This window comes from Balaenoptera acutorostrata, chromosome 18, assembly GCF_949987535.1.
Source record: "Balaenoptera acutorostrata chromosome 18, mBalAcu1.1, whole genome shotgun sequence".
NCBI classification, from domain to species: domain Eukaryota; kingdom Metazoa; phylum Chordata; class Mammalia; order Artiodactyla; family Balaenopteridae; genus Balaenoptera; species Balaenoptera acutorostrata.
In genome coordinates this window covers 54,336,683-54,360,290 of record NC_080081.1, presented here as the reverse complement: position 1 = coordinate 54,360,290, position 23,608 = coordinate 54,336,683, and the positions used below count along the sequence as shown (strand labels likewise).

The 23,608-nt window shown below is 37.5% G+C and overlaps 1 pseudogene; it reads right to left on the bottom strand.

Annotated features, from left to right (window-relative positions):
• Window positions 1-19,597: 19,597 nt before the first annotated feature.
• LOC103019518 (heterogeneous nuclear ribonucleoprotein K-like) lies at window positions 19,598-21,367 on the bottom strand (annotated as a pseudogene).
• Window positions 21,368-23,608: the final 2,241 nt, after the last annotated feature.

Here is a 23,608-nt window from a genome sequence, read left to right as displayed (position 1 = left end):
GAACCTGGAAATATGTCACTTATTTTACCTATGCCTCTGAGTCCCATGCTCTTTTCACCATTGCACCCTGAACTCTCCAATTCTTAGTACGAAGAAACCCAAAAGTACTAATGGTGTCTTGGAAGAAAATAGTGTTGTCCTAATTTTTCAAAGAGGAAAAGGAAAATAGGTCAAAATGAATCTTCTAAAATCATTGTATTGTAACCATTCAAAGGTTTTTGAGAAAGGTATGGAAAAAGTATAGAATGAGCTAGCTTTAATGAGGCTAAAGTGACTGTGTAAATCTCATTTGCCAGAAATACTGTATCTGATCTGAGAAAGGTGTGTTACTGTCTTGTAGCTATGGTTCTTTCATGCCAAGCTGCTGTGGCAACATGGTGAGTGAGGCAGAGGAGGCAGAATTTATATTTTAGAAGAGCTGGATTGGGTTTGTTAGGCATCTCAGGGTTGCTAGAATAAATACCCGGAGAAGGAAGATGTAGAAAATGTAAGAGGCAAAGTTTTTGGAGCCTGAGAAAAGAAGCAAACTTTGTACCTCAGTCAGTTGCCTACTTCTTAATTTTGCCTCTAGGTAGATTTGGAAAGGGAGAGAAAGAAAAAATAGGATCTCAGAAGCAACTGGGTTTAAATATATGAGCCCACAACTTCCCGTTTCTTGACCCTACTCTTTACCCTCAGAAAAGATTTCTCTAGATCTGAGAATAAGGAGACCAGGCTTCTACAGCTCTCTGCCGACACTGAATCAATTCCTTTACTTCTCCGTGATTCTGCTTTTCATTTATTTAATAAATGGCTTTAAATATTACCTCTATTCAGTTATAAACTGTGGTGATTCTGTGCTTCTCATGTTCTATTAGAATGATCTACTCTACAGGGGAAAAGGCAGGCTTCTAACACAGTGTGTGGAACATAGTTGGTACTCACGGAAAAACAGTTGCATGAATGAGTGACGATTTTTTTTTGCAGGATTTAGTCATTTAGTCATTTTGTGGGTTTTCCCATTTGTAGGTCAAGCACAATGCATTATATAAAATATATGTGGGATAATCTTTGATTGAACGATTCCTGATTCCAAACGACTTATGTGTAGTTTTCAAAAAATGTCTATAGGTAGGAATAACTACTGAATTTACTCTTGTAAGTAACCTTGACCACATATGCCCCTATTTGATCATGATATAAGTTCCCAGCAAGGTTTCCATGCAACCAACTCAAACTGAGAATCATGAAGGTGAAAGGGGCTGCCAAGAAAAGTGACGGAGACAGCATGGGAGAGTGAACAGAGCTCCAGCTCCATGCTACCAGCTAGATGGTGGACGTGGTGCAGATTACATCATTTGTCTGTGTCCATATGACTATACTAATGTTATATTGTTTCTGTTTACTCCAGGGTTTTGTATTGACTATGTTGAGAATCTTAATCCATTATACTGTCTCTCTTTCCCCATTGCTAAATTTGGACATTTATTACCCTGAAGCATCCTCTTCAATTATTTCTGTGGGTTTCAGGGGATGTTTACAGTGCTTTTGAACAATTCCATCATCTACCATGTGGCATGTGGCATGGACTGCCCTCTCTCTTGTCTACCACTCCTATTTCTATTGGGTATCCCTTCATCAGATGACAATACCTGCTACTTCTTGTATTAGTTTGCTAGAGTTGCTGTCATGAAGTATCACAATCTAAGTTACTTAAACCACAGAAATGTATTGTAGGACACTTCTGGTGGCTAGAAGTCTGAGATCAAGGCCATGCTCCCTCTGAAGGCACTAGAGAAGGATCTGTTCCAAGATTATTTCTTAGCTTCTGATAGTTCCTTTGCTGTGGCAGCAAAACTCCAATCTTCACATAGTATTCTCCCTGTGCACATGCCATTCTCCTTTTTATAAGGACACAATCGTAATGGACTTAGGGCCCACTCTAATGACCTCATATGACCTTGAATACCAGCAAAGACTCTATTTCCAAATGAGGTCACATTTACAGGTACCTGGGGTTTGGACCTCAACATCTTTGGGGGGATACAATTTGGCCCATAACACTTCCCTTGGTTGCTACTGGGTGAAGAGGTACAGCTGTGCCCCCATCTCATTCCTCCCTCAGTCCCCAGGCATCCCTATCTGAGCTCTGGCTGGACCCTTTCCCATCACTGTGTATTCTTTAGAAGTTTTGAAGTACCAAAGCTGTACTATGTTCTCTGAAGCCCAAAACATGCTTTGAGGGGGAATGCTTTTCTCCTCTTTTGCACAACTCTTTGTTAGAGGCCTATCCAAGGAGTGAAATTGTTTGGTTTTTATTCTCCTCCCTCTCTTTCCTTAGAACCCAGACATATGTCTATAGGATTCCTTGAAAGGCAAAATTTGAAACACAGACTCCTGTGGTCAGCAAAATTGCCCCTCATTTCTGACACTGAAGCTTTGTAACTGTCTAGTTTCTTTCCTTTCATGGATTATCTTCCAGGATATCTTCATGCAATAGACTCCTGAAAAGCTCACTTCACTAATCCGTTAAGCACACTCAGCTGCCCTGAATCCCAGTCTTACTATTGCCTTTGCCCAAACTGAGATTCTTGCCACATGTAAAACTGAGATTAGTAACAATATGTAAAATATATTAAAATATTATAAAATATAGAATATATAAATATATATTTCATTAAGAGAATACAAAATTCATTCATGATTATTCCAATAGATATAGGAAGTGTGTTTGATAAATCATCATACATTTTATGAAAAAAGTAACAAACTAAGAATATCAGGGACTGTCTTTAGTCTAATAAAGTATATCAAAAAAAAGAAACCCAATAGTAAGCATTATACTTAATGGTGAAATGTTAAAAAACATTTCTTTGAAACTGGAAACAAGATAAGAATGGTACCCACCAGTTCTATTTGACAGGTACTGGGCTTCCTAGCCAATGCAGTAACACAGAAAAAAAAAGATAAATTATGAAGGGCTGCAAAGAAAAAAATAGTAACGTCATTATTCATGGATGATATGCTTGTGTTTTTAGAATATTCAAAAGAATCTTTTGAGAGTTTGCAAGTTTGCTGAATAGAAGCTGATATTAAAAAATGTATTATATATTAGTGATAAGAAATTAGGTGACAAAAATATCATTTCAGATATTATTAGAAATAACAAATGACTAAGAATCAATTTAATAAAGGACATACAAGATCTCAATGAAGGAAACATTAATGGAAAAAAATTAAAGAAGATATAAATAAAGGGAGAGGTATATTATGTTCATTGACGGGAAGACTCTGAAACTGACTGTAAAGATGTCAGTTCTTTCCAAATTGGTATCCAGATTTAATGTAATGGCAATAAAGGTATAAGCAGGTTTAGTGTGTGTGTGTGTGTGTGTGTGTGTGTGTGTGTGTGTGTGAGTGAGAGAGAGAGAGATGAGCAAAATGATTCTAAAAGTTTATGAAAATGCAAAGGACCAAGTGTAGCCAAGACACCTTTGAAGCAAATAAGGTGGAGGAGGACTTGCACTTCCAAATATCACCACTTGATTTAAAGATATAACAGTGCAGATGGTGTAGTTTTTTGGCATAGGGTAGACAAACAGGCCATTGAAAGAGAGTAAAAAAAGACCCACACATCTATGAACACTTGATTTATGAAAAAAGTAGAGATAAGTGGGAAAGAATGGCCTTAATTAGTGGTCTGGGCCAATTGGATATTCACACTGAAAAAAAAATTAAAGCTGACCTTTATTTCACATCATAAGGAAAAATTATATATGGTAGAGAGTAGACTTCAATGTGGAAGGCAAAACAATAAAGCTTTTAGAAGATAGTGTAGGAAAGTATCTTCATTGCCTCAGGATAGGCAGGATAATCACATGGAAAAAGATTGATAAATTTGACTATATTAAAATTAAGTATTTCTGTTCTTTAGAAGAAACATTAAGAGAATGAAAAGGCATAAATTCCCTGGTGGTCCAGTGGTTAGGTCTTGCACTTGCACTGCTGGGGCCTGGGTTCGATTCCTGGTCAGGGAAGTAAGATCTTGCAAGACGCGAGACACAGCCAAAAATAAATAAATAAAATAAAAAGGTAAGTAAAGAGGGTGAGAAGCTATTCGTAATTATACGTATGATGCAGTATCATTTAAATCAATAAAGAATTATAAAAATGGACAAACACCTTGAGCAGGCATTTCAAAAATATGACATCCTAATACCTAGTGCACATCTGAAAAGATGTCAATCTCATTAGTAATCAGAAAAATGACAAATGACATACATCTATGTGAATGGCTAAAATGAAAAAAAGGCTTGCAATATACTAAGTTTATTAAGAGTATGAAGCAACAGGAACTACCTGACACTGTTGATGTGAATTGGTACAATCATTTGGAAAAGAGGTTTTTAATATTCACTTAGGTTGAAGATATATGTTATGATGACCCCCAATTCTGTCATTAGGTATATAACTGACAGAAATGCAAGCCCATGTGCTTCATAAGGCATGCACAAGAGTGCTCATAGAAGATTATTCATGATAGTTCTAACCCAAAGATCCTCAGCAGTAGAATGGATAAATGAACGGTGATATAGTCATGTAATGTAATAGTATGATAGCAATGAAATGAACAAACTACAGTGTCAGACAAAAACATGTACATCATAAACATAACTTTTTAATTGAATGAAAGAAGCCAGATTACAGAAGAATCAATGTTTCATGATCCCATTGGTATATAGTTCAAAAACAAGCCCAAATAAACTATAACCTCTAAAAATGCATGCGTATGTGAAAAACCTACAAAGCAAAGCGAGAAAGGTATCGCCATAGTGGTGCTAAGCTTTAGGGCAGCGGCAGGTGGTTCTGAGGCTGGATGCAGGTCTATATACAGCAGCCTTCCAGGTCTCAGCAATATTCTATTATATGACCTGTGCAGAGTTGCAGAGGAATTTTCTGTTTCTATGATTTTCTGTAATGATGTGGAATTTCCCAGTAAAATTTCTTTTTCTTCACTTTTTTTAAAGAAAGCATGTAAAATTCCAGGCCCCCAGCAAGTGCTGCCTACACGGTAGCTACTTAATAAGCATTCTCCCTCCCTCTTCTTCCCCTGATTAGCTCTGCACACCTCATCTTAAAAACCTTGGCATGAATGCACAGAGTGGCAGACACCCATTCCCAGAAGAAAAGTTGCCGGAGCATTAGCAGATTGCAAAGGTGAAAGATGTTCATTCCTGCCTCATCTGACTGCCTCTTTCACCAGCACCAGAGTTGTCACACTGGTGACTAGGCCTTTCAGAGCCAGTGAGCATCCCCATGCTTCATAATTACTGAAACACATGTGCGAAGTCACTTTTTGCTAAGCCGCGATGAGAATTCTCAGTGTTCAATCGCCCTCAAAATTTCTCATCTCTTCTCTGGGGTGAGGTGCTTTGGTTTAGCACCTGCACATGGGAATTTGCATTTAAATCATTTAAGGCCTGAAGTTCAATATCTCCTAAAAGCAGCCTCCTGTCTTTTAGCAACCCTCTTCAGGCACACCTAGACTTTTTTTTTTTTTTTACACTTCAAAGTGAGGGATATCCTCCTAGAAGGAGGAAAGCTTTGGAGATGCATTAACTCTTTGCATATACATGATGCCTCTGCTTGCCTCTTCCCAGACTGTTAATCACTCCTTGGCAGTAGCTCTTTTAAGTCATTAGCTATCCATTTCCCATTTTAGCAGCAAGAGCAGTAACACAATAAATCAGATGTGTGGGCAGTGAAAAGTCAAAAGAAGTCGTGGAGGAGAGTACACGAAAAGTCAAGGCCAATTTTACTTTTAGATAATGTATCCCCTATGATATAACATACAGGCCCTCCTCAAGAATTCCTCCAATTACGGCAGTGCTTGTCCTGGTGGCTAAGTCCTTCATGAAACAATTAGAGGTATGCCTTAGGATATAAATTTCCTTAGAATCCCATCACATGGACAAACTTATATTATGCTATAGATGAGGGGCATCAGAGTCTTTTCTGAAAGCAAGCTTTTGTTGAAAGGGGAGAGAGAGCAGCTAATGGTATTTGTGGCTGAAGCAGAAAGGAAATATTTTGGATGCCCCAAACAAATTGAACCATTTAATTGTTGCACTAAGGTCTAACTCATTTATCATTAATTGTTACTGCCCATTACCCCCAAATGGGCGGGAAGTACAAGAGGTCAGTGTCCGTTAGCGGAGAATTAAATCAGGAGTTTGGGACAGTGCAAGGGGACTTGGAACAACAGAGACAATCTGAGTGAATCGGATTTAGAAATTTTAGAAAATACTGGATAGAGGTAACAGAACAAGCTCCCATCTGGATTTTTCTGTGATATAAAGGGATATCTTTTCAAGGCAGTATATTTTGATAAGTATTTGTCAAGGACTTACTGTGAGCCAGGTACCCCCTGGCACTTTCTTAGGACTTCTGAATGGGTGGCTGAGTCTGAGTCACCGTACCGCCTCACTAATCACTATGCATGGAGTACCAGTACCCAGGGCCTAGGGCTGTGCTGTACTAAACACCACAGGAGTTTGGATGGAGAGTGTCAGGAAGCAGAGAGGAGGCTGGACTCTCCCCAAAGTGAATCTGCAGGCCTAGCTTTCAATTTACAGACAGTTCATTCATCTCGGGATGTTGGGTGTAGTTTGCCAGTCACTGCACCCCCCCACCCCGCTTTTTGTTTTGTTCCACAGAGCCATCTGCAACTGGTGAAAAATGACACATTGAAGCTGGTGAACATTTCCCACAGCTTTTCCTTTGACTTTACACAGTTGTGACAGACGGTGTCCCAGCAGGGTCTGCACAACTCATCTGCCAAGGGGAAGCATCACCATGATGGTCCTGACTTCAGGTCTGAGGCTCAGCTTCTGTTTGTTCTCACCACCTCTCACTCCCCTCAAGGAGCTATACCCAGTTGGAAGTTGGCAACAAAAGTTATTGACTAAAAGACTGGAGAATCTTTTACTGCTAATGTTATAAATCTGAAGGGGGCTATAGGGAGCTGAGGTATCATCCTTCTAAGTCAAGCTTCGTATTTTACAGACAGGGAATCTAAGGTACAGAAATTGAAGGTCATACTACTAGTTGGTAAGGAGATAAGACTGGTCCTTGGTCAGTGCTATTACCATTCTGGGTTCCTCACATGATTAGGTCATGCATTTTATTAGTTACCCATGGAATCTTCTGAGGAAAAAGGTATCTGCTTTTTGGAAACTTTCTGGTTAGTTCTTAGTCCCATGCAATCCTCATGTTGGTTACTATTGTTGACCTTTGATCTGTTGTGTTAAAAATGTTATTAGGCTTCTTTACATGTATATGTTGATACATATTCCTAGTTTTTGAAGTTTTTATCATAACTTGTGTCAAATGAATTTTTTGCATGTATTGAAAAGATTATATGGTTTTTCTATTTTATACTATTTATATGGTGAATTACATTGATTCTCAAATAGCAAACCTACATACCATTCCTAGGATAAATCCCACTTGACTATGACATATTATATACTCTTTTAACATTGCTGGGTTTTATTTATTAAATTTTGTTCAGAATTGTTGCATTAATGTTCATAGTGTATGTTGAATTATGGCTTTCTATACTTGTGATGTTTGTGTCTGGTTTTGGTATCTGAGTAAGGCTGGCCATATAAAGGGATTTTGGAAGTATTCTCTCTTCTACTATTTTCTGAAAGCGTTTGCATAGTATTGGTATTATTTTTTCTTAAATGTGTGATAGAATTCACCGCTGGAGCCATTTGGGCTTGGAGTTTTCTTTGTGGGAAGATTTTAAATTACAAATTCAGTTCTTAAGTAATATAGGATATTCAAGTTTTTCTTCTTGGGTCAAATTTCTGTATTGTAAGAAATTTATTCATTTCAGCTACATATATTGTTATATGAAGTTGTTCAAAACATTCCATTATTATCCTTTCCATGTATGTAGGCTCTGTAGTGCTATACCCTCTTTCAATGTTAATATTTTGATGTGTGTCTCTTTTTTCCTTGATTAGTGCAGTTATGCTGACTAATTTTACATATGTTTGAGATAACTAGTTTTTGGTTTTATTGATTTTTGTCTATTATTTTCTTGTTTCCCGTTTCATTGATTTATTCCTTTACATTTATTATTTTCTTGCTTTCACTTAATTTGAGTACATTTTTCTTTTTGTCTAATGTTTTAAAAGATGAGAACTCATATAATCAATTTTTAGATCTTTACTTCTAACATAAGCATTTACAGGTATAAATTTCTCTCTGAACACTGCTTTGCCTGCATTCCATAAATTTTAATACCTTATATTTTTATGTTTCTCTGCAGTTTTTGTAATGGTTGTTCTGGGTATTAATATATATATATATATATATATATATATACATTGCCATATATATGTGTATATATAGTATATTAAATACATAACTTTTCATATTTCACTTACAATTTATATTGTATCATTTTCTGTAAAAAATTTAAAACATTTTCAACCTTATAGATACATATTCTCTCTCCTCATGTTTTAGGATACTCTTGAGGAGGAGGCAGAATTATAGCCTTCCAAAGATGCCCATGCCTTAGTCTCCAGAGCCTGTGCATATGTTATCTTATATGGCAAAAGTTACTCTACAGATATGTTTGACATGGGGAGCTTATCTTTGATAATACGGGTGAGCCAAATCTAATCACATGAGTCCTTAAAAGAAGAGAGACTTTCTCAATTGGGTCATAGAGATGAGATGAAAGAAGGAGGAGGAAAGACTCAAAAAGGGACTTGACCTGCTATTTCTTTGATGACGAGAAAGAGTTTCATGAGTCAAAGAATGAGGGTGGTCTCTAGAAGCTAGGAATGACACTGAGCTGACAGCCAGCAAGGAAATGAGACCTAATCCTACAAATATTAATACAATGAACTGAATTCTGCCAACAACACAAATGAGCAAGGCTTTAAGGCCTCCAGAAAGGAACACATACTGACACCTTGATCTTACCCCAATGAGTTCCCTGTCAGATTTCTGACCTACAGAACCTTAAGACAATACATTTTTGTTGTTTAATCTAATAAGTATTGGTAATTTTTATGGCATCAATAGAAAATTAATACATAATATAATGTGAATTCCATTTAAATATATTATAAGTTCCACAAGATAATGTTACAATTTTTGCTCTAAAGAGTTGTATGGTTTATGGGAAACAAATTAAAGAGAAAAAAAAAATCTTTGGCATGTATCAGATATCTACCATTTCTGATGCTCTTCCTTCTTTCCAAGGGTCCAAGTTTTCATCTGAAATATTTTCCCTTCAGCCTGAAGAACTTCCTTTAGCAATGATTTTAGCACAGTTATGTTGACAGCAAATTATACTAGTTTTTGTTTATCCAAATATATCTTCCTAGTTTTGTCATTTTTGAAGAATATTTTCACTGGATAGAGACTTCCTGATTGATAAGTTTTTGTTTCAGCTCTGGAAAGACATTGTTCCAATCTCTTCTGGCTCCCATGGTTTTCATGAGAAGTCAGCTACTAATCAGATTGTTGTTCCCCTGTATGCAATGTAATTTTTCTTGCTGATTACAATCTTTGCTCTTTATCTTTGGCTTTCAACGTTTGACAACAATAGACTTTGGCAGAATGATATAAAAAACAAAATAAAGTGTGGTGAGTCTTGTCACAAGAGGAATTACAGTAGGCTATGAAAGTTAACTGTTGAATTACTGTATATAAGTCTAGAAGAGATCAGGAAGACTTTCCTGAGAAAGTGAGATTTAAGAGGAAACTTGAAGTAAGTGAAGGAGCTGGAGTCAGATAAATAGAATTCAATTTGCATATTACAAAAATGATTTTGGGATCTGTTTGGGGAGCCATTCAAGTAGATGATGGGTTAGAGGGCAAAAGTAAAATGAAGTAAAATAGGAAGTAAATACAATAATAGTGATGTTCTGGAAGAAGTGGTTAGAGTGGGAAAGGAGAGAATTATGGTATAGTTGAAAGATATTTAGAAGATAGAATTAAATAAGATCTCATGGTTAATTTAATAAAGAAGAGGGGGAAGCATCAAGGATAACACCTAGATTTATGGATTGAGACTGAATGGATGGTGGTACCTTTTATGGAGATAGGGCACACTGGAGGAGGAATATGTTAAGAAATAAAATGAGATTATTAACTCAATTTCAGGCTTCTGAATTTAGGTACTTGTATTATATCCAAATTGAAGCCTTCAACATATAATTGGGTACGTATAAGAGAATTCTTAGCTGAAGGCATCACTGTTTGGTGCTGTTAGGAAGAACACTTTCTCCTTGTTATTCATGAATCCATAAAGAGGAGAGAATTCCCACTTCACAAAGGTTAATATGAGAAGAATTCTTCCAACTTCTTTTTGCATCCTCATTGACTCCTCACTGATAAGACTGACTTATCTTATTGGTAAATCTTGTAGAAGGAGTTGAGCATGCTGGACTGTGGGCCTTTTGGGTCCCCTCTTTTGCAGCTCAGAGGTGTTCAGGATCCAAGAGTGTTCTTCCATGTGGGTAGTTTTGGACTAGGTTCCAGTGACTTGGTTTATCCTACTTCATGTATAAGTGGAAGAATAATCAGGTCCATTTTTTGGAGAAATTTAGGGAGCTCAACTGAAGTCCTGGTCTCCAGTCAGTTTTATCAATACAACAGGCACTATGATATGGATTGGCTCTTCTCTTCTATCTTATTTTTTAATAGATTCTAAACTCAAGAATGGAAGATAGGGTGGTATTTATTGCTGCTCCCAAATCCAAACTAATTAGTAATAATATCTTATCAATTTCTAAGTGAATTAACTAAAACCTGCAGGGAGTAAATTTTTTCCATGTTCATACTAATAGTAAATGACATAACTTGGATCTGAATCTAGCTGTTTTTCTAAAACTGTTCTTTTTCAGTATGTCACACCACAGTGCCTCAGAAGAATGGGGACAGTGAAAATTTACTCTTTGCAAATGATTTTTGGGTAAACTGATTAACTGTCATGTAGCAGAGAAGTCCATTTTGTATTCTGTCATTGAGTGGACTAACTATAGGAATTGAAGAAAACAATTTTAGCTGCTGTGAAATCTCAGAAAACCTTAAGAGTTTGGCTGTGACATACAGATGGTTGGGCATCTCTGTGTAATGTCTGCAGGGTCTTCCATCTGCACCTCTACCTTTGATCCCTTCTCTCATGTGAATGTCTTGGGAGGGTCAACTGAGTTCAATGAAAAGGCCATGGAAATGGTGGATCTGCTTTCCACAGGTTGTTAAAAGTTAGAAAGAATTTCCCCTAGGATAAACTTTAATCTCCTAGAATTAAGTTTAAGAGTAATATATTAGAGTACACTATGGGTATTATACAACTTATTAGAATATCTTTATTTAATGGAGAGTGTGTTAAAGTGGGAAGAACGTACACACTATAGGCAAACAGCTCAGTTTCTACTCGTGTGATGATGGTCAAGGTATTTGACTTCCCTGAGCTTTAGTTTCCTCTACCACTGGATGGGAGCAAGGCTTTCCATGTTATTGCTTAAAAGTTTTTGATATAGTTTAGATATCAGATATGCAATGCCAAAACTGTTATTTTTGTTGTGGAAATTTCAAGCTCAGTTTTAAACTTGCCTGCTTGTGAAGGCATCCCTGCTTTGTAGAATTCTTCAGGGACTATCTCTTTCGGAGTAAATCCTAATGGTACACTCAGGAGTGAACTGACAACACAGAAGACAGGCTGTTTGGTTACATTAGATAACAGTGGATTTTGGAAGCCACCTGGGGATTGTCATTGTAGGCAGGTGGCATGATGTAAGGGTTAAGAACAGGGCATCTGGAGCCAGCTGTGACCTTGCATAAGTTATGTATTCTCTCTCTGCCTCAGATTCCTTATCTTAAAATGAACATAATACCATTACCCTTATTTGGTTGTAAGGATCAAAGAAATTAATCTGTGTAAAGCAGTTATATTAGTGTTTGGCATGTAGTAGGCACTATATAATTGTTAGGGATGATGATTATGATGATGATGAGATGACAAAGAAATTTCTATTGTCTGGTTATAGGTTTTTTTCTTTTCATATCTATTTCAGATATTCAGCTAATATTCTTTTCAATAAATTAGACCATGTGACAAGCAAGTAAATTAAGAGAAACTTGGGTGACATTTTGGAGAAATCCTTGACTCAGTTGGCAGGTGGAATTTAATATTAACAAAGAAATTGAGATGTACTGGTGGTGTGGACAGGTCTGTCCTGACTAGTGGAAAGCACAGCCATGAATGACAGGTGCAGAAATAGGATTGATAGAAGAACTAGCATATTTGAGGCAGCTTTAGTGTTAGTTGAGAAACCCCACTGAGAAGAGAGATGAAGGGTCTTTGTTTGCTGTAGCTCTCACTACCCCAAAGGGAAGAGCTGGGAAATAAGGTAAAAAGGCTTAAAAGCTTCCCTCCATTCCTGAGGGATTCAGTTTCTTCCTTAGCTTTAAGGTCTTGGGTCTTGCACAATGCCTGGCCTTGAGACCCGGGAGAAAACCAAAGCCAGCTGCACTTCTGGAAACAGGCAGCCCGGAGGGGGCGGGGGTGACTCCCGCACAGCTAAGACCTTCACAGAGTAGATGCTCCCATGAGTCTTACAGAACCACAAATCCTCTCTGTGATTGGGAGGCAAGTCAGAAGCCTACATAGGAATTAATGAACCAAGACAAACTTAACAGTGGTGGGCTAAGTCAGAGGCCAGTGTACAGAAAATGGCAGCAGAATTCTAGTAGAGAATCAAATATTTATGGTAATCATTGGTGAATAGAAACGGAAGCAGAGAATATTAGACATGACCTAACCTAATTCAACCACAATCCATGGCTGCTCCAATTGTGAAGGCTTCCATTGAGTCAGGTCTTAGTTTGAAGATATGTTGTTAAATCACTGTAAATTTGCTTAAAAATTTTATTTTCTCCTAAATGTGAAATCGCATGTGAAAACCCATGTATAGTTGTTTACATTATTTATTAATGATTTTCTTTTTTGTTTCTTTTTTGTTGGATGATACTTAAATAGCTGGAGGAAACATTTTTAAAAATCCACAATTAAGTTTTGTGGAGAAAGAACTTGACAACTTGGAAGGACCATCTCAGGTAGGTTAACCCCTGATATGGGGCAAATTATTCAGGATATCCTTAGGATAAGATGGCAATAAGAGGAGTGGGGAAAGCAGCACCCTGTTGAGGAGAACAGGTATCTTCCTTAGATCTGTTGTTTTACTTCTGTTCTCTGAAGCGTCATCAGAACACCAAGGATAAAAAGTTGTAAGAGTTTTCTCTTCATTGTTGTGAGCAAAATGAGTGGGGGCAGCTCACTTTGTGGGTCACCTGGTATGTCTGCTGGTTCAGGTTGGTCCTGCCATCTGTGTGTGTTGAGGTAAAGAGAGGTGTATTCCAATATAGCGGTGCCGATAGACAGTCTATGGCTGAGCCTTGACTCCACTGGCCCTTCCCTTAGATAGGGTTGCTGGCTTGTTTTACTGGACAGAAAAGCTCAAGTTCTCATGTTCAAAGAGTAGTGCATAATTGCGCCTAGAGTGAGTGAGAACACATGCACACAAATCACTTTATTACAAGGACCCTTCTTTCAATGGCCAACTGAAAGCATAAATAGAGAGTTAGTAGCAACTGTAGCAACAAACATCACATAAGGAAAGATTTTTAAGATATCTGATGCTGGGAAAACTGATCAAATATTTTGGGCAAAAAATTAAATTATTGATGTTATATACTAAACCAAAAATTAATTTCATGGGAATTAAATAATAACTACAGTTGACTGAGTGCTTACTATGCATGCTGTGTTTTAAATATATTATTTCATTTAATATTGACAACAAACTTTAGAGGGAGGTATTATCACCATTTAAGAGATAGGGAAATAGCCAGCCCACCCAAGGTCACTCAGCCAATAAGTGGCAGGGCCAAGACTCCACACAAAACATCTCAGTGAAGAATGAACACCCTGTACACCACAATGGACTTCCTCTAATGACTCATAGAACAATAAGAAATCAAAGTATCAGATATTTATCCATTCATGTTTGGGAAGGATTTTTGTAAGCATAAAGTCATTGAAGAAACAACAAAAGAAAGGACTGATAACGTAAGAATTAAACATAACAACACAAAATCTAAAATCTATAATTCCAAATTTAAAGCAAATTTTCAAACTGAGAAAAATATTTGGAACATGCATGACATATTCAGTACTTTAAAAAATCAACAATAAAAAGATCTCAGAAACATGAACAAAAGTCAAGATAATTCAGAAAAGAAATACAAATGGGCAATTAATGTGAAAATATTTTCCAATACAATGAGTTGCAATTTTTCACCTTCAGACTGGCAACAATTTGAGAAAAATTGTTGTGAGATATGCATTTTCATACACTTCTTGTAGGTTTGTAAATTTAAAAAAACCTTTCTGGAAAGCAACTTAGATATAGGCATCAACAGCATGAAAGAATTAGAATGTTTTGAACTTTTCACTCCACTTCTGGGGATTTTTTTTTCCTATGGAAATAGAATTATGTACAAAGTAGGGTGTCAGAGAACTAAATTTTGATGCAGAGTTCCCTGGCCAAATTATTTAATCATTCTCTCAGTTTTTTCATCTGTAAAATGGGAATGATACTTTTTTTCTTTTTTTAAATGAATTTTTATTGGAGTATAGTTGATTTACAATGTTGTGTTAGTTTCCGCTGTACAGCAAAGTGAATCAGTTATACAAATACATATATCCACTCTTTATTAGATTCTTTTCCCATATAGCTAATTATAGAGTATTGAGTAGAGTTCCCTGTGCTATACTGCAGGTTCTTATTAGTTATTGATTTTATATATAGTAGTGTGTATATGTCAATGTCAATCTCCCAATTTATCTCCCTCTTTTCCCTTGGTAACCATAACTTTGTTTTACACATCTGTTACTCTATTTCCATTTTGTAAATAAGTTCATTTGTACCATTTTTTTAAGATTCCACATATAAGTGATATCATATGATATTGTCTTTCTCTGTCTGACTTACTTCACTCAGTATGACAACCTCTAGGTCCATCCATGTTGCTGCAAATGACATTATTTCGTTCTTTCTTATGGCTGAGTAATATTCCATTGTATATACATACCTCATTGTCTTTATCCATGATAATAATACTGATGGACAAATCTGTGAGATACCGTGATATCAAAGAGTTAGCCTAGTATATTGCAATTATACACTTAAGTAATATTATTATTTTTTGCTCTTTATGCTGCTGTTATTTTAAGCATAGTTTTATTTATGAGTAAAAGTAGTGGAAACAAATATTTTGAATGACTATTAAATATTCATCATATATTCTAAAATGAAAAAGGCAGCTATCTTTTTGATTATAATTTATACTGTACTCATGGAAGAAAGCATACCAAAATGATAACATTGGTAATTATTGGGTGTTTATTTGTGGGTTTTTATTTTTTGTCCTTTCCTCAATTTTCTAGTTTTTCTTAAATGGAAATACATTCCTTTGCCACTGTAAAAACCTAAGTATATTTATTTGGGGAGGAAGGTGAAAAATAAGTCCTAACTTTAGCTTTCTGGAGCAGAACTGATAGAACAAGGGCCTGAATCTGAGAAAGGTTTCTCTGGCTGGAGTGGGGTGGAGTTAACTCCATCTTGGTATAGGTGGAGGCACATTGTATGAAACTTGAATCTCTGGATATTGATTCAACCTTAATGAAAGAAGCCAGAATTTTAGTGCATTTATTTTTTCATGAAGGATTGGAGGAGGCCAAAGGGAAGGAAAGATACATCTTTCAAAATCTCTATCCTCAGTGGTCCAGGAGAGACTGTTAGTAGTAAGGAAATATTTTGATGCTTAGTATGTGCCCTACATTCTTAGTCTTGGTAGCAGTTGGTCAAGACATGAGTCCTACTCTTAAGTTCTTAGAATAAATTGAAATGTTGCAACTTATAAACCTAGAGGATCTAGTAAGCAAAACAAGAATTATGCACACACACACACACACACACACAACACACACACACAATAGGGTTTGGACTAAGAAAGAAGGAAGGAAAGAATTGGTGGTTTCAAAACCATAGGGTTGAAAATAGGTGTACCCTGTCTTCTAGGTTAGAAGCTAAATGCTTAAGAAGAGTGGAAGATTCATGCTGGAATTATTTTCAATTACAGATATTATGGGAATAATATAGTTTGAAATATAAAATTGTGTTTTTATTTTTTATACTTCCTTGTATGGGGCTGTCCCCTGATTATGGCAGGTATATCTATTGCCTCAGGAAAGATATAAGCAGTAATGTTAGGACAGGAGGAAAAAAACAAAAAGTTTACTATTCAAATTTTGGCTATAAATGAATTTTTTGACTCCATTGTGAGACACAATGCTAGGATTTCCAAAAGAGAAAGATTTTTCTGAATTCCAAAAATCTGCCTTTTCCATGTCCAGAGTCAAGCCAAGGAGACTTGGGTCACAGAATTTTCCTTAAACTATAGCGTAGGAAGGGTTGAGGATGTGACCTAAGGAAAGATAATAGAAACTGGAGGAGGAGGGCACAGATTTCTGTCCAAGGGGTATACATGCACTGGAGGAGGAGAAACTAGGGTTAAGTTCTCCCTGGGTCCCTTGTATGAAACAAAAGTCTCCTCTCCTGGGTCTCAGCCACAAGATGATGGAAATCTGACCAGAGTCCCAGACAATCCTTTGCATCCAGTGTAGTCCAGGAGAAGCAGAAGAGCAAGAGCAGAGAGAAAGTGATGTCTAGATAGATTCACCTGCAAAAGGACCCCAAACCCTATGGCTTGCACAGGGTTTGAATGAGACATTCCAACATACCTGGTGTTGAGGGTAAAGTAGGAGGTTTAAGGGGACCAGTGACCATCAGCAGCCTAGGTGTAAAGACGAAGAGGCTACAGGCACAGGACTTAACAGCCAGAGGTAGCTGTGTGAGGGTGGGCTTCAGCAGCACATCCAGCAAAGTGCCTACAAAGCCAGGTGGGATCAAGTGTTACCTGGGCTGGTAGCCAGGCAGGCAGTCAGTGCTCATCCTGGATCCACTCTTCAGTGGACAGCAGTGCAAGCCTCCCAGGAACAAAAGTAGGCCAACTCCATGAGAGTGGAGACTAGTGAAGCCCCAAGTCAGAGACCCATCGCTGTGAGGAGTCACACTGTCCCCCTGTGCCAGTGGGAGGGGGACAGAGGCGAGGACAGAAATACCTGATAAGAAGGCATGAATCGGCACTTACAGGGATTTTGAACTTCAAATTGGCAGATGATTTACCCATTGGCTCAGTGATTCTCAACCTTGGCTGTACATTAAAATCACCTGGGAAGCTTTTAAAACTCCTTACAGCCAAGGCCAATTAAATTAGAATCTCTGGAGGTAGGATCCTGGCATTAGTATTTTTAAGAAATCTTCATATGACTAAAAAGTATAGCTATATTCTAGAACCACTGCAAGAGGAGAAAGAAACTTGAAGGACTTTTGAAAGGAAGTTATCTTTAATTGGCAAGTTTAGTTTAACTTTAGTTTTCCCTCCATTGCTGAAGTTCTTAAATGATCCAAAGCAGATCTTTTCTAAAGAAAATTAAAATAAAAATACCTATATCTACATGGAAGTAGTTTCATCTCTGCTCCACATAATGAAAATGAGCTAATACAACACTGAGTGCTTACTATTTGCTATGCATTAGTTCAAGTGTTTTATACCTAATAATTCATTTAATACTCATGACAACCTAGGAAGTAGGCACTGTTAATATTCCTACTTTAGATAAGAAATCAGTCATGGAAGGTTAAGTACCTTTTCCAGTTTCACCCAGTTAGTAAGAGTCAGAGCAAGTATTCTTTCTACAGCCCGTTCTTTGCCCCACCAGCTGCTACTTTTTATCACTCAAGAAATACAATATCTCTTTCTAGGCTCTACCATGTGATGGAAATATCCCTGCTCTCAATATACAAAAATAACTTAAAATTTTCACAACCATTGTGTGGCTTTTTAAAAATGACAACATGTACTTCAGTTAGTCTGCATTTGCTTATACCAACATCTACTAAAAGTTTGTCACGCTTCTGGAAAAAAAAATTTCACATATCTTGTCCTGATCATCATTTTTATTTTTGCTAGTATTTTTCCGCCTTTCAGAATATTAGAATGTGCCTCACTAAAGCTAGTCTGTTGAACTTCCTTTAATGGCGTCCAACTCAAATGCCAGTGCCTCCTTGAAGCCTTTTCTGATCTAGCGAAGGGCGTATGTCTTTGCTGTGTTTACTGTCACAACTCTCTGCTCTTACTTCTTTTATCCCATTCATACACAGCCCATATTATGTAATTACCTAGTATTATTTATCTTAACACTTCTCCTTATTTTTCTACTTAGTTCTTCTAGGACGTGTTCCTGTGGGTAAGAATTATCTTATTTATCTTCGTATCTCTTGAATAATTAACACACTGTCTTATTCATGTTCAAACCATATATTTTAATAAAATGTCATACAAATGGTCGTGATTCAAATCTAACATATATATGAAAATGGTTCCCCCTCGAAACAATAAATACTACAAATATAGATTCAAAAGAGTTTCAAATGGAAGGTAATTGAATGCAACCTCTAACTAAACAGGAAAAGTCTAAGGTGAATAAGCCAAAGTACTTCTTTCTACTTTTCACTTCTAGAATAACTTGAGGTATCTCCAGTTATTTCAAAATTGTGTGTCTCTCAAAATAACACGCTTAGGACTATTTGTCTTAAGTTGCCATATGGGAAAAGACAATTTTAGTTGAAGTTTCTTGTGCTTCCATATTCTCATGACACGTTCTCCTTTCAGATTTCACAGGCAGCATTGTCAAACTTTACCAGACAAATACATATTTTAAAAGATTCTGTGATTAACAGAGGTATCTTGTTTTTCAAAATTTAAAGGGTTATCTTTTTAACTGAATTGACATTTGAATTGCTACTGACAGATTACTGGGCTTTTGTCTACGAAAATTGTGTTTGGGTTTTTCTTGGGGCACATATATTGTTCACTGTGATTTCTAAATACCCTGTTTCCCAAGTTGTGGGATCCAATTCTTTTTTTTTTTTTTTTTTGAGGTTCACTAAATTTATTTTAAAAATCATAAAACATTTCTTACAAAAGAGCATTACATTCTGCACACTGCTCTGAATAGATGCCAGGGACATATGGACTATTGTTACTTTTCCTCCCCTGTCCCACCACTCCCAAATGTTACAGTGACCACAAAGCAAAGTGTTCGCAATAGTTACATGGGGGATTTTTTTTTTTTAACCACCAACAATGAACAAAAATTAAAATTCACTCACTCTGCTGCTGTTTCAAAATTTCAATGTTAGTTTCTGCACACCCTCCCCCAACCCCCAACCCTATTTGTAAGGAGCTAAAACATTATATCTGGTGACAGCAAATATTTCACTACACCACAAACACAGAACACCTATGAAGCAGAGGAATGTTGGCTTTTTAAACAGAAGCAGATAAAATTAAAAAAAAAAAAAAGATGCAGGACTCCTTCAGTTCTTCACTAGTCTTAGAAAAACTTTCCAGAATACTACTTCACACTGTTCTGCAGCAAATCCTGTGCATTCTGTATCTGGGTCTGTGTTCCTGTAATGGTAATGATCCGATCTTCGGACCCTTCTAAAGGCTCATCAATTTTTTTTTTTTTTTTTTTTTTTTTTTGGCTGTGTTGGGTCTTCACTTCTGTACGAGGGCTCTCTCCAGTTGCGGCAAGCGGGGGCCACTCTTCATCACGGTGCGCGGGCCTCTCACCATCGCGGCCTCTCCCGCCGCGGAGCACAGGCTCCAGACGCGGAGGCTCAGCAATTGCGGCTCACGGGCTCAGCCGCTCCGCGGCATGTGGGATTTTCCCAGACCGGGGCCCGAACCCGTGTCCCCTGCATCGGCAGGCAGACTCCCAACCACTGCGCCACCAGGGAAGCCCCAAGGCTCATCAATTTTGATCGATGCTCCTGACTCATGACGGATTTGTTTAATCTGCTGACCACCTTTGCCAATAATAGATCGAGCCAGATCTTTGGGAATAGTTATTTGTGTAGTAATAATAGGTCCACCAAGATCACCATATGATCCACGACCCCCTGCATAGGAATAATCATATCCAGAGCCACCCTGTGGTTCATAAGCCATCTGCCACTCTGATGGGCTCCATGTGTCTACTGCAGAGTCCCAGGTTTCATCAGTGCTGAAACCAACCATGCCATCATAATGGTCTCCAGGTCTTCCTCTTCTGTCATAGGCCATTAGATCTCCTCCTCTAGGTGGTGGTGGTGGAGGAAGAGGAAGATTCCGAGCTCTGCCACCACCCTGGCCACCTCGTCCAGGAGGAGGTGGAGGAGGTCCTCGGCGAGGACTCTTATCATCATAATCTCTTCTGGATGGAGACAAGGGACACCCACCCCGACCAGGAGGCATTCTGTCACAACCACCTCTTCCCCGCATGGGAAATCCCATGGGACGTCCCCAGTGGTCATCAAACATCATTGTAAAACCACCATAATCATAGATTTCATCGTAAAAACTGGGATCATAAGCTGAGCACGTCCTTTGATGGGAGACTCTGATATAAGATCAAGGATGATCTTTATGTACTCTACAACCCTATCAGGTTTTCCTCCAATAAGAACCACTCTGTCAGTGGATTGAGGACAGCATTACTGGAAAAGCTTGATTGTTGTCTGAGTGTTCTCTTGAAGTTCTTTGATTTTAGCACCTTTGACCCCAATAATTCCTCCAGCCAGACTCTGATGAATCAACAATCTCAACTCGCAAAGTCGCGTCCTTTACAGTGTTGGTAATTTAAGCATTCCACAGCATCAGATTGGAGCAGGAGCTGGCTCCTGGCAGTGGGTGATGGCAACTGCAGGCCCTCTTCCAAGGTAGGGATGATTTTCTTCAGAATTTCTCAAATTGTTTCAATATCAGCACTGATACTCAATGTGCTCTCGGGGCCACTGTTGTCTGGGACTGAACACTGGCATTGTGGTCTGTACGGAGAGCCTTAATATTCTTGCCTCCTTTTCCAGTCACTGCCCCAGCATTCTTGCTCTGAAGCAGAATGCGTAATTCAACCATCTCATCAGTGTTTCTAGATCTTTTAAAAGCTTGTTCCTCTTCCATATCTTCAGCAGGGCGTTTACCAAATTCGCCATTGGTTTTGGTGTTGGGAAAGGTTTCCTCTGGCTGTTCCGTTTCCATTTTCTTGTATTAAAGGAACACACCAATCAGTTATTAAATATATCCTTGCAGGGCAGAACTGAAGTGTTCTGGCCGGGACCAACAGACACCCTAGTGCTGCAGTAGCCCGGATCCGATAGGGGATGGCCCCAATTCTTTTTGATTTCATATTGTCTGGATATTTGCACCTCAAAGAAGTAACAAGAGGATACATGTTTTCCTTTTCTTTCTTTTACGTTTTGGCCTTTGAAATTAAAGCTAAAAACATATCAGGCTTAAGAGTAATTTCCCTGGATTGTTTTTCTTTTTCTTTTTTTAGTGGATAAACTGATATTGAACCAATTGACATTGAATAGGCTGGGAAATAACACATTTCAAATTTATATCTACATGAAGTGACAGGTATTTGGTAAAAAGATAGATCAATAGCCCAAAGGTCAAAATTTTCCTTATGACTTATGGTACAGACCAAGAATAAATTATTTTAACTTCTGTAAATCTCCACATCACTTTAAACATTTTAAATCTTCTTCTGCATTCTTCTTATACTATTGATGTGCCTTTCAGAGATAACTAAGCTAAAAAAAGTTTGAGAAGTATTTGCTAACTCTCTGAGGAGAGCAAGGGCTCAATGGTATGTTTTGAATTCTAGTTCAACTACTTTATGATAAGGAATTTTCTTTATTCACAGTTGAGTTCTGCCTGTTGAAGGTAGAGTTCAGCTGTTTATATACTAACATGCAGCAATTATGATGAAACAAAACACATTCTAGAACTCTGTCGTAACTATGGCAACCAGAATTAAATGAGTCCTCTTAGAAATACAAAAAGCCACACCAGCAGGATAGAGTAAATATCTCTTATTGATTTACGAAGGTTCCAGATGATGTAAAGTGGTTAATATATTTCTGTCATGAAACACATTTGTTAAGGCTTCTTTTTATTGATAGAGCCATTGTCTACTTAAATAATGTCAGCCCGATATCATTAATTTTTACATCTTTTTTTCAATCACTTTTGCCTTCATTACAAGAAGCTAACAGCCTTTCCATTATTTTCTGTATTTTATTTAGGAGTAAAAAGAAGAAAGCTCGACTTAAGGACCATTTCTGATTATGTTTGGCTAAAATCTGGCTTGACCAAAGATTGTTAGTATAAATGGGTCGCATATTTATTTTGCAAGAGAATTAGTTGGTTTTGATATTTACCTGCATTTGGACAAAACCTACAACTCTCTTGGCTTCAGGTGGCTGGTGCTTGCAGTGGGATTTGTTGGGAAAGGAAAATTAAACTTTTGGTAATTTGTTCTGTAAGTAGACTAATTTAAAATTCAATTCAAGTAATAATGTGAGGCTAAAATGGAACAGCATTATGTAGCAAGATTAGAGTTTTCGTGTCCCAGAGGGTTTGGTGTACAGGTGTCAGTGGGGTTCTGCATGCAAAATGCCACCACGTACTGTACCCACTTCTGCTTTTTCCCTAAAATCAACTCAATACTTTGTGTCTTGATTAAAATGAAAAGGTCACTGTAGGTTTTTTTCTTCCAAAATACTGACAACAGTCATAAGAATGAAGCATCTGCAAACCAGGGTGTAGGAGGTAAGACACATACCATGGCATTTGTCCCAAGACTTTTGGAGCTTCATGTTTCATTATTTCATATTTCATTATAAATATTTTCCTATGATTGTTTCTAGTCATGTGGAAATGATGTGGTGGTGAGTTAGGAAATGTGTTTTCTCAAACAAAAGTGCTCAGTCATAGAAACAAAGCCAAAAATTATGAGACTTTGAAAACTCTAAGACATTTAACTAATTTTCTACTCTCATGTTCCCTTAACTTCTAAAAAGACTGAACTGTAAGGTTGAACTTTTAGGTGTGTCATATATCTTAAGAATTAGGGTTTATTTAGCTTGTCTAATCTGTCTTATTTATGACTAGTTTTTTTCCTGTTACTATAGGTATTGAAATTCCTGAAATAAACTATAGTCAACCTAAGCATTTGCTCAAGACAGAAAATAATCGAAGAACCACAGCCTTATGTTATTTTGGTCCTGATGCTGCATTCTCTAAAGTTCCTGAGTTTTGCCTGGGCCTCCATCCATCGTGTCAAAGCAGTCTCTTAAATGCCATTGCAATCTGATCCTTTCTGCCTGCAGTTCTGAGGATCATGGAGCTCCAAAGTTTTATTGGCCTTTTTATTACTTTTCACAGCATCCCCATGTCAGGTTGACATTCTGCTTCAAATCACAACATCTGAGAATTGGAGGGGATTTCAGAGATCACCTAGTCTAAGCTGTTCATTTTGCAGATAAGAAATTGAAGCTCAGAGAGGTGAAGTGAA